Genomic DNA, 16,461 nt, shown 5'->3' with positions numbered 1-16,461 from the left:
CATTTTCAGCAAATGGTGCTGGTTCAACTGGAGGGCAACATGTAGAAGAATGCAGATCGATCCATGCTTATCACCCTGTACAAAGCTTAAGTCCAAGTGGATCAAGGACCTCCACATCAAACCAGACACACTCAAACTAATAGAAGAAAAACTAGGGAAGCATCTGGAACACATGGGCACTGGAAAAAATTTCCTAAACAAAACACCAATGGCTTACACTCTAAGATCAAGAATCGACAAATGGGATCTCATAAAACTACAAAGCTTCTGTAAGGCAAAGGACACAGTGGTTAGGACAAAACGGCAACCAACAGATTGGGAAAAGATCTTTACCAATCCTACAACAGATAGAGGCCTTATATCCAAAATATACAAAGAACTCAAGAAGTTAGACCGCAGGGAAACAAATAACCCTATTAAAAAATGGGGTTCAGGGCTAAACAAAGAATTCACAGCTGAGGAATGCTGAATGGCTGAGAAACACCTAAAGAAATGTTCAACATCTTTAGTCATAAGGGAAATGCAAATCAAAACAACCCTGAGATTTCACCTCACACCAGTGAGAATGGCTAAGATCAAAAACTCAGGGGACAACAGATGCTGGCGAGGATGTGGAGGAAGAGGAACAATCCTCCATTGTTGGTGGGATTGCAAACTGGTACAACCATTCTGGAAATCAGTCTGGAGAATCCTCAGAAAATTGGACATTGAACTGCCTGAGGATCCAGCTATACCTCTCTTGGGCATATACCCAAAAGATGCCCCAACATATAAAAAAGACACGTGCTCCACTATGTTCATTGCAGCCTTATTTATAATAGCCAGAAGCTGGAAAGAACCCAGATGCCCTTCAACAGAGGAATGGATACAGAAAATGTGGTACATCTACACAATGGAATATTACTCAGCTATCAAAAACAACGACTTTATGAAATTCGTAGGCAAATGGTTGGAACTGGAAAACATCATCCTGAGTGAGCTAACCCAATCACAGAAAGACATACATGGTATGCACTCATTGATAAGTGGCTATTAGCCCAAATGCTTGAATTACCCTAGATGCCTAGAGCCTATGAAACTCAAGACGGATGATCAAAATGTGAATGCTTCACTCCTTCTTTAAAAGGGGAACAAGAATACCCTTGGCAGGGAAGAGAGAGGCAAAGATTAAAACAGAGACTGAAGGAACACCCATTCAGAGTCTGCCCCACATGTGGCCCATACATATATAGCCACCCAATTAGACAAGATGGATGAAGCAAAGAAGTGCAGACCGACAGGAGCCGGATGTAGATCGCTCCTAAGAGACACAGCCGGAATACAGCAAATACAGAGGCGAATGCCAGCAGCAAACCACTGAACTGAGAATAGGACCCCCGTTGAAGGAATCAGAGAAAGAACTGGAAGAGCTTGAAGGGGCTCGAGACTCCATATGTACAACAATGCCAAGCAACCAGAGCTTCCAGGGACTAAGCCCCTACCCAAAGACTATACATGGACTGACCCTGGACTCTGACCTCATAGGTAGCAATGAATATACTAGTAAGAGCACCAGTGGAAGGGGAAGCCCTGGGTCCTGCTAAGACTGAACCCCCAGTGAACTAGACTGGTGGGGGGAGGGCAGCAATGGGGGGAGGGTTGGGAGGGGAACACCCATAAGGAAGGGGAGGGGGGAGGGGGATGTTTGCCCGGATACCGGGAAAGGGAATAACACTTGAAATGTATATAAGAAATACTCAAGTTAATTTAAAAAAAAAAAAAAAAACAGGCCTGAGGAAAACGCCTAGCGCCATCTGGGCCCCCTGTGCACAGGGTCCCAAGCAAAGGCAGGGGAGGCCCTTCTGGCTGCTGCCCTCACAGACGGCTGAAACCCGGCTCTGAGAAGCAACTCCAGGCCTGAGACCAGAGGTAAGAACAACTTTTCTGCTCCAAGTGACCTGCCTGGTGGACTCAGGACACACGTCCACAGGAACACCTGAAGACAAGTAGACAGGAACGACTACACGAATGAAAGCAGAACACTCTGTCCCCATAACTGGCTGAAAAAGAACAAGAAAACAGGTCTACAGCACTCCTGACACACAAGCCTATAGGACAGTCTAGCCACTGTCAGAAATAGCAGAGCAAGGTAACATCAGAGACAACCTGATGTCAAGAGGCAAGCACAGAAACCCCAGCAACAGAAACCAAGACTACGTGGCATCATTTGAGCCCAATTCTCCCACCAAAGCAAACACTGAATATCCAAACACACCAGAAAAGCAAGATCTAGATTTAATATCACATTTGATCATGATGAGGGAGGACTTCAAGAAAGACATAAAGAACTCCCTTAGAGAAATGCAGGAAAACACAAATAAACAAGCAGAAGCCCATAGAGAGGAAATGCAAAAATCCCTGAAAGAATTACAGGAAAACACAATCAAACTGGTGAAGGAATTAAAAATGGAAATAGAAGTAATAAAGAAAGCACAAAGGGAGACAACCCTGGATATAGAAAACCAAAGTGGGGCTGGAGAGATGGCTCAGTGGTTAAGAGCACTGACTGCCCTTCCAGAGGTCCTGAGTTCAATTCCCAGCGACGACATGGTGGCTCACAACCATCTGTGATGAGACCTGATACCCTTTTCTGGTGTGTCTAAAGACAGCTACAGGGTACTCATATACATAAAATAAATAAATCTTTTAAAAAAAGAAAGAAAGAGAGAAAGAAAGAAAAAGAAAACCAAAGGAAGAGACAAAGAGCCGTGGATACAAGCATCACCACCAGAATGCAGGAGATAGAAGACAGAATCTCAGGAGAAGAAGATTCCATAGAAATCATCGACACAACTGTCAAAGATAATGTAAAACGGAAAAAGCTACTGGCCTAAAACATACAGGAAATCCAGGAAACATTGAGAAGATCAAACCTAAGGATAATAGGTATAGAAGAGAGTGAAGACTCCCAGCTCAAAGGACCAGTAAATATCTTCAAAAAAAGCATAGAAGAAAACTTCCCTACCCTAAAGAAAGAGATGCCCAAAAACATACAAGAAACCTACAGAACTCCAAATAGATTGGACCAGAAAAGAAACTCCTCCCGTCACATAATAGTCAAATCACCAAATGCACAAAACAAAGAAAGAATATTAAAAGCAGTAAGGGAAAAAGGTCAAGTAACATATAAAGGCAGACCTATCAGAATCACACCAGACTTCTCACCAGAGACTATGAAAGCCAGAAGATCCTTGACAAATGTCATACAGACCCTAAGAGAAAACAAATGCCAGCCCAGGTTACTGTATCCAGCAAAATTCTCAATTAACATAGATGGAGAAATCAAGATATTCCATGAAAAAAACAAATTTACAAAATATCTTTCTACAAATCCAGCCCTACAAAGGATAATAAATGGTAAAGCCCAACACAAGGAGGCAAGCTACACCCTAGAAAAAGCAAGAAACTAATCGTTTTGCAACAAAACAAAGAGAAGACAAGCACAAACATAATCTCACCTCCTAACAGAAATGTAACAGGAAGCAATGATCGTTATTCCTTAATATCTCTCAACATCAAAGGACTCAATTCCCCAATAAAAAGATACAGATTAACAAACTGGATACTCAATGAGGACCCACCATTTTGCTGCCTACATGAAACACACTTCAGAGACAAAGACAGACACTGCTCCAGAGTAAAAGGCTGGAAAACAACTTTCCAAGCAAATAGTTGAAGAAGCAAGCTAGAGTAGCCATTCTAATATCAAATAAAATCAATTTTCAACCAAAAGTCATCAAAAAAGATAAAGAAGGACACTTCATATTCATCAAAGGAAAAATCCACCAAGATGAACTCTCAATCTTAAATATCTATGCTCCAAATACAAGGACACCTACATACACAAAAGAAACCTTATGAGAGCTCAAAGCACACATTGCACCTCACACAATAATAGTAGGAGATTTCAACACCCCACTCTCATCAATGGACAGGTCATGGAAACAGAAATTAGAGACATAGAGAGATTAAGAGAAGTGATGAACCAAAAGGATTTAACAGATATTTATAGAACATTCTATCCTAAAACGAAAGGATATACCTTCTTCTCACCACCTCATGGTACTTTCTCCAAAATTGACTATATTGTCAGTCATAAAACAGGCTTCAAAAGATACAGAAAGATACAAATAATCCCATATGTCTATCAGATCACCACGGGCTAAAGCTGGTCTTCAGTAACAATAAGGAAAGAATGCCCACATATACATGGAAGTTGAACAATGCTCTACTCAATGATAACCTGGTCGAAGAAGTAAAGAAAGAAATTAAAGACTTCTTAGAATTTAATGAAAATGAAGGTACAACATACCCAAACTTATGGGACACAATGAAAGCTGTGCTAAGAGGAAAACTCATAGCGCTGAGTGCCTGCAGAAAGAAAGAGGAGAGAGCATATATCAGCAGCTTGACAGCACACCTAAAAGCTCTAGAACAAAAAGAAGCAAATACACCCAGGAGGAGTAGAAGGCAGGAAATAATCAAACTCAGAGCTGAAATCAACCAAGTAGAAACAAAAAGGACCATAGAAAGAATCAACAGAACCAAAAGCTGGTTCTTTGAGAAAATCAACAAGATAGATAAACCCCTAGCCAGACTAACGAGAGGACACAGAGAGTGTGTCCAAATTAACAAAATCAAAAATGAAAAGGAAGACATAACAACAGAGTCAGAGGAAATTCAAAAAATCATCATATCCTACTACAAAAGCCTATATTCAACAAAACTTGAAAATCTAGAGGAAATGGACAATTTCCTAGACAGATACCAGGTACCGAAGTTAAACCATTTAAACAACCCCATAACTCCTAAAGAAATAGAAACAGTCATTACAAGTCTCCCAACCAAAAAGAACCCAGGTCCAGATGGGTTCAGTGCAGAATTGTATCAGACCTTCATAGAAGACCTCATACCAATACTATCCAAACTATTCCATGAAATTGAAATAGATGGAACGCTACTGAATTTTTTCTATGAAGCCACAATTACTCTTATACCTAAACCACACAAAGACCCAACAAAGAAAGAGAACTTCAGACCAATTTCCCTTATGAATATCGACGCAAAAATACTCAATAAAATTCTGGCAAACCGAATCCAAGAGAACATCAAAACAATCATCCATCATGATCAGGTAGGCTTCATTTCAGGGATGCAGGGATGGTTTAATATACGTAAAACCATCAATGTAATCCACTATATAAACAAACTGAAAGATAAAAACCACATGATCATTTCATTAGATGCTGACAAAGCATTTGACAAAATTCAACACCCCTTCATGGTAAAAGTCCTCGAAAGAGCAGGAATTCAAGACCCATACCTAAACATAGTAAAAGCCATATACAGCAAACCAGTAGCTAATATTAAACTAAATGGAGAGAAACTTGAAGCAATCCCACTAAAATCAGGGACTAGACAAGGCAGCCCACTCTCTCCCTTCTTATTCAATATAGTTCTCAAAGTCCTAGCCAGAGGAATCAGACAACAAAAGGAGATAAAAAGGATATGGATTGGAAAGGAAGAAGTCAAAATATCACTATTTGCAGGCGATATGATTGTATACTTAAGTGATCCCAAAAGTTCCACCAGAGAACCACAAAACCGGATAAACACATTCAGCAAAGTGGCTGGGTATAAAATTAACTCAAATAAATCAGTAGCCTTCCTCTGCACAAAAGAGAAACAAGCCAAGAAAGAAATTAGGGAAACGACACCCTTCATAATAGAGCCAAATAATATAAAGTACCTCGATGTGACTTTAACCAAGCAAGTAAAAGATCTGTACAATAAGAACTTCAAGCCTCTGAAGAAAGAAATTGAAGATCTCAGAAGATGGAAAGATCTCCCATGCTCATGGATTGGCAGGATTAATATAGTAAAAATGGCCATTTTACCAAAAGCGATCTACAGATTCAATGCAATCCCCATCAAAATTCCAACCAAATTCTTCATAGAGTTAGACAGAACAATTTGTAAATTCATCTGGAATAACAAAAAACTGAGGATAGCTAAAACTATCCTCAACAATAAAAGGACTTCTGGGGGAATCACTATCCCTGAACTCAAGCAGTATTACAGAGCAGTAGTGATAAAAACTGTACTGTATTGGTACAGAGAAAGACAGACCAGTGGAATAGAATTGAAGACCCAGGATTGAACCCATACAAATATGGTCACTTGATTTTTGACAAAGAAGCCAAAACCATCCAATGGAAAAAAGATAGCATTTTCATCAAATGGTGCTGGTTCAACTGGAGGTCAGGATGTAGAAGAATGCAGATCCATTCTTATCACCTGGTACAAAGCTTAAGTCCAAGTGGATCAAGGACCTCCACATCAAACCAGATACACTCAAACTAATAGAAGAAAAAGTGGGGAAGCATCTAGAACACATGGGCACTGGAGAAAATTTCCTGAACAAAACACCAATGGCTTATGCTCTAAGATCAAGAATCAACAAATGGGACCTCATAAAACTGCAAAGCTTCTGTTAAGGCAAAGGATACTGTCATTAGGACAAAAAGGCAACCAACAGATTGGGAAAAGATCTTTACAAATTCTACATCTGATAGAGGGCTAATATCCAAGACATACAAAGAACTCAAGAAGTTAGACTGCAGGGAGACAAATAACCCTGTTAAAAATGGGGTACAGAGCTAAACAAAACATTCTCAGCTGAGGATTATTGAATGGCCAAAAAGCACCTAAAGAAATGTTCAACATCCTTGGTCATCAGGGAAATGCAAATCAAAACAACCCTGAGATTTCACCTCACACCAGTGAGAATGGCTAAGATCAAAAACTCAGGTGATAGCAGATGCTGGTGAGGATGTGGAGAAAGAGGAACACTCCTCCATTGTTGGTGGGATTGCAGACTGGTACAACCATTCTGGAAATCAGTCTGGAGGTTCCTCAGAAAACTGGACATTGCACTACCTGAGGACCCAGCTATACCTCTCTTGGGCGTGTACCCAAAAAATGCCCCAACATATAACAAAGACACATGCTCCACTATGTTCACAGCAGCCTTATCTATAATAGCCAGAAGCTGGAAAGAACCCCGATGCCCTTCAACAGAGGAATGGATAAAGAAAATGTGGTACATTGATACAATGGAATATTACTCCGCTATCAAAAACAATAACTTTATAAAATTCATAGGCAAACGGATGGAACTGGAAAATATCATCCTGAGTGAGGTAACCCAATCCCAGAAAAACACACATGGTATGCACTCATTGATAAGTGGATATTAGCCCAAATGCTCGAATTATCCTAGATGCACAGAACACATGAAACTTAAGAAGGATGATCAAAATGTGAATGCTTCACTCCTTCTTTAGAAGGGGAACAAGAATACCCTTGGTAGGGAATAGAGAGGCAATGTTTAGAACAGAGGCAGAAGGAACACCCATTCAGAGCCTGCCCCACATGTGGCCCATACATATACAGCCACCCAATTAGATAAGATGGATGAAGCAAAGAAGTGCAGGCCGACAGGAGCCGGATGTAGATCTCTCCTGAGAGACACAGCCAGAATACAGCAAATACATAGGCGAATGCCAGCAACAAACCACTGAACTGAGAACGGGACCCCCGTTGAAGGAATCAGAGAAAAGACTGGAAGAGCTTGAAGGGGCTCGAGATCCCATATGAACAACAATTCCAAGCAACCAGAGCTTCCAGGGACTAAGCTACTACCCCAAGACTGTATATGGACTGACCCTGGACTCCAACCTCATAGGTAGCAATGAATATCCTAGTAAGAGCACCAGTGGAAGGGGAAGCCCTTGGTCCTGCCAAGGCTGAACCTCCAGTGAACGTGATTGTTGGGGGGAGGGTGGTAATGGTGGGAGGATGGGAAGGGGAAGCCCATATAGAAGGGGAGGGGGAGGGGTTATGTTGATGTTGGCCCGGAAACAGGGAAGGGGAATAACAATTGAAATGTAAATAAAAAATACTCAAGTTAATAAAGATAAAAAAATGACAACATGAAATTCTTAGGCAAATGGTTAGAACTAGAACATATCCTGAGTGAGGTAACCCAGTCACAAAAGAACACACATGATATGCACTCACTGATAAGTGGATATTAACCCAAAATCTTGGAACACCTAAGAAAAAATTCACAGATCATATGAAGCTCAAGAAGAAGAAAGACCAAAATGTGGATGCTTCATTCTTTCTTAGAAGGGAGAACCAAATACTCATGGAAGGAAATACAGGGACAAAGAGTGGAGCAGGGACTGAAGAAAAGATCATCCAGAGGCTGCCCCACCAGGGGATCCATCTCATATGCAGCCACCAAACCCAGTCACTATTGCTTATGACAAGAAGTGCTTGCTGACAGGAGCCAGATATGGGTATTTCCTGAGAAGCTCTGCCAGAGCCCTACTGATACAAATGATGATGGTTGCAGCTAACCATTGGACTGAACAAGGAGACCCCAATGGAGGAGTTAGAGAAAAGACTGAAGGAACAGAAAGGGTTTGCAACCCCATAGGAAGAACAACAGTATCAACCAACCAAACCCCACCAGAGCTCCCAGGGACTAAACCACCAACCAATGAGTACACATGGAGGGACCCACCACTCCAGCTACATATGTAGCAGAAGGTGGCATTGTCCAGCATCAATAGAAGGAAAAGCTTTTGATCCTGTGAAGGATTGTTTCCCCCTATGCAGGGTAATGTCAGGGCATTGAAGTTGGAGTGGGTGGGTGGGAGTGAGAGCATCCTCACAGAAGCAGGAGAAGGGGGTAAGGGAGGGGGGGAAGGGATAACATTTGAAATGAAATACATAAAATATCCAAGAAAAATAAAAGTATTTAAAGAAAATGTTAGAAAACCAAACTTATAAATCTCCATATACTTATTTTTTTTAGTTCTATACATTTACGTATGTGTTTGTATGCATGTATGTGCACGTGTGTTTCACGCATGCTCATACAAGTCAGAGGACAACTTGAAGAAGTATATCCCTAAATGCACTTATTTGGGTTGGTTTGTTTGTTCTTTGCCTGCTTGCTTGCTTGTTTTTAGTGAATGCCTACGGATGCTTTGCCTGCTTGCATGTCTGTTCACCACATGCATGCAGTGACCCCAGAGGCCAGAAGAGGGCATCAGATACCCTAGAACCGGAGTTCCAGGTGGTTGAGCCACCGGAACAGAGGGTTCTGGGAACTAAACCAGGTTCCTGTGCTATAGTAACAAATGCTCTAAACCCCTGAGGCACCTCTTCAGCTCCCTAAAATGACCTCGTAAACTTGTTTAGTGCAAGATCCATCTACAGAAACCAATCTTATTTGTCAACATTGGTAAAGCAACTAGGAAGTATTACTAGTAATATTAGGAAGATTACGGAGCGGGCTGGTTCAGGTTTCAACCTGACTTTGAAACGGGCCCTCAATGCACTTAGAGCTTACTGATTTGACTAGACTGGCTGTCCAGAATGATTTGAGGATTCCTCAGAGTGGCCAGTGTATAAAACAGAACTTTCACTAAACTTGAGAGAAAAAAAGTAAATGTCACAGTTCTGTTCAAAATGTGTGTCCTGAGAAAGATAATCTCATCTTGGCCATTAAGACTATCTCCTGCTGGGCTGGAGAGATGGCTCAGCGGTTAAGAGCACCCGACTACTCTTCCAGAGGTCCTGAGTTCAATTCCCAGCAACCACATGATGGCTCACAACCATCTGTAAAGAGATCCGATGCCCTCTTCTGGTGTGTCTGAAGACAGCTGCAGTGTACTTATATATAATAAATGAATAAATCTTTAAAAAAAAAAAGAGTATTTACTGCTGCTCTAGCAGAGGAACAGAACTTGGTTCCCAGCACCCATATCAGATGGCTCACAACCCTATGTGTACACAGACTGACAAAAGCACATGTACACATAAAATAATATTTAAAAATCTTTAAAATATAGAAGAGAGATTATCTCTATTGGGGTTTAAATCTTGGCTCTTGTCCAGTCAGAGCACAACAAACCAACATGGTTCCACATCGAAAGGTTTAATGAGAGAAGAAGAGTAGAAGGGGGAAGAAGTAAGTAAAGGCCTGCCATGAGCATGTGGAGGGAAGGTGGGAGGGGGGTGGAGAATGGGGAGAGGAAGACAAAGAGGGCACAAGGGCAGAGAAGAAAAGAGAAGAGTAAGAGAGAATGAGAGGCGGACAAGGAGCCCCTTATATAGTGTCAGGCACAGCTGGCTGTTGCCAGGCAACTGTGGGGCAGAGCATACCTAGCTCTTGCCAGGTAGCTGTGGGGGTGGAGCTTAGACAGAATACTAACAATCTCTCTAGACCACGTTTGCCTTGATTACAACCTGAGACAGCTTCAGCCCAGCCAACAAGTATTCATTCTAAAGCAATCAGCCTATCTATACAAAAAAGGAGTATTTGGGGGATATGGTTATATCAATACAACATTCAGCAATGGGCTATTGACTAGGAATATAATTTGTATGCTCTTATTTTATGCTATATAGTTTATGATTTGTATCAGCCAGACATGTAAGTTGGGAGAAAGGACAGACAAATAGATAAATTAGATGGTTAAATATAAACTCTAAAATTATAGCTCTAAAAAAGTCATGATATTAAGAACTACTTTCTGTTTTTACTCCAGCTCCTTCTTCCCACAGTGCTTGCCAAGAGACAGTTGCCTCTGTGGATTCAAGCGTTTGTTTCCCAGCCCTCAAAGGATATAAAAATCTGAAGATGCTTGCCGGCTGGCGGCAGCACACACCTTTAATCCTGGCACTAGAGAGGCAGAAACAGGCAGATCTCTGAGTTCAAAGCCTGCCTGGGCCAATTCTAGGACAACCAGAACTACACAGAGACTCTCTGTCTTGAAAAAAATAAAATAAAATCTGAGGGTGCACAAATGCCTTATTAAAATGCTTCAGCATTTTCATGTAACCTGAACACATACTACTGAATACTTTAAGACACCTCTAGATAGTTTCTGAGACCTAATTCAAGGTAAATGCTATGCGATTAGTTGGCATAATGCTTCTGAAATGAGAACAGAAAACTGTTTAGTACAGACGCAATTGCAGTTTTCCCCTTTTCCAATGACTGATAGATAAATCTGCAGGAGAGGAATGCACACACAAAGAAGGCAGATGGGGTAGGGTAATGAGATGACTCAGCAAGTCCCTGGGACAATTATAATTTTTTTTGCATGCACTGTAGTACTGCAAACACACACCCATGCATGTGCTCGGGGTCTCTCTCTCTCTCTCTCTCTCTCTCTCTCTCTCTCTCTCTCTCTCTCTCTCTCTCTATCTATCTCACACACACACACACACACACACACACACACACACACAAAATGGTTTTTTGATCGTTTGTTTTCTAAGACTAGAGAAATGGATCAGCAAATAAGAATACTTGATGCTCTTCCAGAAGAACAAAATTTGATGCCCAGCACCCACATAGCCACTCATAATTATCTGCAACTCCAGTTTAATTTCACAAAAAGAAATGAGCGAGGCATAGTACTGCACACCTTTAATCCCAGCACTTGGGAAACAGGGGTGGGTAAGTTCAAGGTCAACGTGGTCTATAGATAGAGTTCCTAGTCAGGGCTATACAATAAGACCCTGACAAAAGAAAAAAACTTAAATGAAGAAATCCAGCTGTACTGAAAATTCTCATCAGACCAATAATTGATCTTGGCAGCAGATTCAACCCAGAAGAGACAGCGGAAAAGGACAAGCCAGGAATTTAAAAAAAAAAATCTTAAAAGTGGTTCTCTTTAAAAGAAAAAAAACACTGTGAGTGATATATTCTTTGTATTTAACTTGAGTTTCAGTTGTCAAACCATAGCGATATAAAGAAGTACTAGGTTTGTAATAGCTTCAAGTTAGTGTTAGCTAAACCAGACAGGTCTTTGAACAAGAGTTTGAGCTTTCAATACGAAAAGCAAAGCTGGCCCCTTATAAATGTAATTGTCATACTCCTTAAATATATATAAATTATTATAAGGCATTCTTGATTTCCACCTTTGAAATAAGGTATTGAATTAAACATAGGGTTAAAATACTCAAAAAAATAAACCCATTTGAAAGAAGAGTCTGTGCACGTCTCAAATAATATTTTTAATTGTAACTAGAACACTCTGATGAGAGCACATGTGCCGGGTTTAAATTCACTTTGATAATGCACAGCACACTCTAATGCTCTCCAGAAGCTCAGCCAAAGAAAGGAGGATTGTCTCCTCTCCTTCTGCCAGAATAAGACTGTTTCAGGGGGCAGGCTCCTTAAAGTGAAGAAAAGGGTCAAATCCAATTAAAACTGCAAAGAAAACTTTGAGAGGACGAATGCCATTAGCACAAACTGGAATGTGGCCAAAACACAGGGTAATACTTCAACTCTTAGAAAAAAAAAAAAAGTGCCAGGGGGGTATTTAACAACTGCAGGTGGCCAAATTCTTTCTCCCAAGTCTCATCAGAGAAGTCATTTACAACAACAATGTCCACCACAGCAAAGTAATATTTCTCGACAAACTGCATATTCAGTTATCAAAGTTTAAACTTTTACTTTGGTCAGGTATCACTTAAAGCTGTTCCTCTGCTGGATGATGAATACAGAAATTAAACACTTCTGTTACTAAGCGAGGACAGGGAATTGGAAATGTTTGCTATTTGTGACTAATGCTGGTCTTTCTTTTCTTGAAAAACCAATTATCGTTTTGGCCGTGAACTGAGCCTTGATGTATGCATATTTTAATTTCCTTTCTATACTTTGGAAATCTTTATAAAATTTGTACCAAGGATTCATTCCTCACAATAAGTCCTCACTACAGGCTTACTTTATATGAATTCAGACAGTTGGCTATTTTCTATAACTTACATAAGACTGAGCCTGAAATTTTTTTAGTATACAAATTTTTTTCCATTGGCAACTTTACCACATGATACTATTTTCTATTCCTTTATTAATTTACCTTTAAAATTTCTTTAACATGTATTTCCATTTATCACTCCACACCCACACCTCCACCAGGCTTGCACGAGAAACATTTTGTTAACCCGGATAGAGGAAGGCGATGGAAATTGCAGGCCTGTCAGTGACATGACCCATCCATCTTGGATTCTGCAAAGGATATTATGTGAGCAAAAGCATACACTGAAACTGAGAATGGTCCCGGCTTTTAAACGCTGAATGCGTGAGAGTTCTGCTTCTGCCTGCTGTGATTTAAAAGGCTAAAGGCCTCATTTCGAGCCACTAAAATTCAAAGTGACAGAAACCTACAAATTTTTATTGCTGTGCATTTAATAAAATTTACATTTACAAGCTGTCAGTTTGAAATGTTGAATAACTGGTACTTTTGCATGCAGACAAGCGGATTGGTTTGTGCTGTGGGTTCATTACTGCCTACTTACGCGTTTCTTAAATACTCAGAATAATCCTTCAATCTACGACTTTTGATATCTCTTAATTCAACGCTGCACAAAAACACCATTGAGTTTGCAGCAAGGTCAACAAAAGGAATTTATTGTGCTCCCATAAAGCCAAGCGTAATTAAGAGCCCCTTTCTGCTTGTTTTAATGTGCTAATACGAGAACATTAGGACCGAGGTACAGCCTATTGCTAGGTGTCTGCAGCAGCTGCCTAGGTTTTTGGTAATTTACTTACTCAATTATGTCGACTCTCTTAAATCCGCAACACTGGTGGGTGGTAAGGTAGAGGGATAATAAAAAAACATAAAATAGGAAACCCCTTTAATGCATCTTTTATGTGCATCTTGGGTAATTTCTTTTTCTTTTTTTTTTCTTTTCTTTTTCTTTCTTTCTTATTTCTTTGTTTGTTTGCTTGCTTTTGAAAAATCAGAATTAAAGGTTGTAATTTTGAGAAACTCTCAGCACAGGAATAAGCAAGCACGAAACTAAACCACCTCCCCAAATTATGAGATGTCTAATTGTCTGGTGATTACATGCTCTGTGCTGAGAAAGAATATTAAACTGAATGTTTGACTCAGGACTACAAAAACAAATTATCTAATAGCTTCCAAGGGGGAAATATGAGAAAGACCATTCAGAAAGTTACTACATCGTATTGAATTATACACACTTCCGTATTATGCCTGAGAACTGAAAGACAAAGAGAAACTCAGAAGGGGATGTGATGTCACAGGTTCCTAAGGTCATCACTAGCATAATCTTTCAGAATTGTTTGCAAGCCAAGTAGTTTCTTTCAGACAGACATCAAATGAAAATGCTCCTTCCACCTACATAACCACCTAATTCTTCGTCATTGAAAAGAAATTTTTCAAGTTTGAAGGGGCTCGAGACCCCATATGTACAACAATGGCAAGCAACCAGAGCTTCCAGGGACTAAGCCACTACCTAAAGACTATACATGGACTGACCCTAGACTCTGACCTCATAGGTAGCAATGAATATCCTAGTAAGATCACCAGTGGAAGGGGAAGCCCTGGGTCCTGCCAAGACTGAACCCCCAGTGAACTAGACTGTTGGGGGGAGGGCGGCAATGGGGGGAGGATGGGGAGGGGAACACCCATAAAGAAGGGGAGGGGGAAGGATTAGGGGGATGTTTGCCCGGAAACCGGGAAAGGGAATAACACTCGAAATGTATATAAGAAATACTCAAGTTAATAATAAAAAAAGAAAAAGAAAAGAAAAGAAAATTTTAAACATCAGCCTCAAAGTTCTAACATTATATTTTTTATATGTTTCATATTGAAGCAAACTCAGGTAAAAGGCCTAAAGTAAGAAGTTCAATCTGATTCACTCAGACATCACTTCTACATCAAATGCTACAATTGCATCAAATAGTGACTTAACCTTGCAGACCCAGTTATCTTATTTTAGATTTTATTTAAACTATCTCTAAAATATGGCCTTCATGTAACGGGGCAAGTCACAACCTGTCAATGGAATTAAAATTTTGGGAAGTGCTTAAGCAATTCATTTTACAACATAACAGTATTAATCTGATTCTTTTTACTATGTTAAGACTTACTAATGTTGACTGCAAATGTGATATGCTTAAATTTTCCTCATTATGATGTGGATTCTGCTGGATGAGGTGGGCATAATTTTAAAGAGAGAGGGAGAGGGAGAGAGAGAGAGCAAATCTAATTTGCATAATTCCTTTGAGTCATTGTCTTTGAGATAATTTATATGAATACATTTCACTCCTAAGACAAGTTCATTTCATTTTGATCTCTAGGAAATTGAGAGTATAAAATATTATAGTGTACTAAATTAAATCCTATGCAATGGAATAATAAAGGTAATTTAGTTTCTGGAAGAATGTGTCCCATTTCACTTTCTATTGTTAACCATCAAAAGTGAATCCAAATACATAAGCCTGTGAAATTGTACTTTTAAAATGGAAAGTGAAACTAGCCGAGAGGGTACAGGCTGCCAGAAAAAAAAATGTGTAAAATAATTTTCCCAAAAATAATGAGCTCAGTGAGTGGAGGGGGGGGGCCCAATGAGCTTTTCCTGAGACCACTGACCCAGCTTCTGACTGAGTGATCACTGCCTGGACTGTGGTTGTTTTTTGCCTCTTCATTGGCCCTTTTGAGAAAGTTATCCTAAGAGATGTGGTCAAAACAAAATCTATAACCTCACCTCTCCACAAACTAAAAAAGCAAACAGCAAACAAACAAAAAAAAAAAAAACATAATTGTCTACCTAAACAAGTCAGTGACATTACCTAAGATAGCAAATTCTAACAACTTATTTATTTTAGAGTAAAAGATAATTGGTCGTCCTTCTTTAGCAGCTGGGAGCAAGCTCATGCTACACACACTATTTCCATGCTCAGCCTTTCTCAAATGCGTAGCTTAAATGTCTGGTAAAATGCTAGGCTTATCGATGTACTGTATGCATCAAATGGGACGGGTCCCTATTAATTTGACTGCCTGAAAGATAGCTGAGTACTAAGTAACTCAAATAACAGCAATATTAATATAATTGTATTTACTAACCTCTAGCTACTCACTCCTGCCTGGCATAAATGTTGGAATTATAATTCAGACAGGGCTGAATGGCAATCTTCAAGAAAATTGCTTTAAATTGGCCTTCATTAGCTCCCAAAGTCCTGGAAAACAACCCAAGTGCCTGACTATGGAAGGCAAGCCAGTAGCAGAACCTCCCTATTAAAAAGACAGCGTATTGACCTGCCCAGTCAGCACTCATCACATTCAATCAATAATATTAAATACTCTTCAACCACAAAAGAATTCTGCTGCTTCTAAGTATCGGGACTATTAAGACTATATTTAAAACCCAGCCCAAATGTCACATGTGTTACTGCAGTTTGCTTGTTTTTTAACAGCTGTAGAGAATTGGAAGTGATGGCTGATATTTTTAAGTCTTTCGCTGAAAGTTGCTTAGTTCTAACTAATCACCATGAAACAGTAACAAAGAGCAAAGAGACTA

The sequence above is a fragment of the Rattus norvegicus genome, chromosome 14, assembly GCF_021556685.1.
Source record: "Rattus norvegicus strain SHRSP/BbbUtx chromosome 14, alternate assembly SHRSP_T2T, whole genome shotgun sequence".
NCBI classification, from domain to species: domain Eukaryota; kingdom Metazoa; phylum Chordata; class Mammalia; order Rodentia; family Muridae; genus Rattus; species Rattus norvegicus.
The sequence above is the reverse complement of the archived record's forward strand: the minus strand, read 5'-3'. Positions refer to the sequence as shown.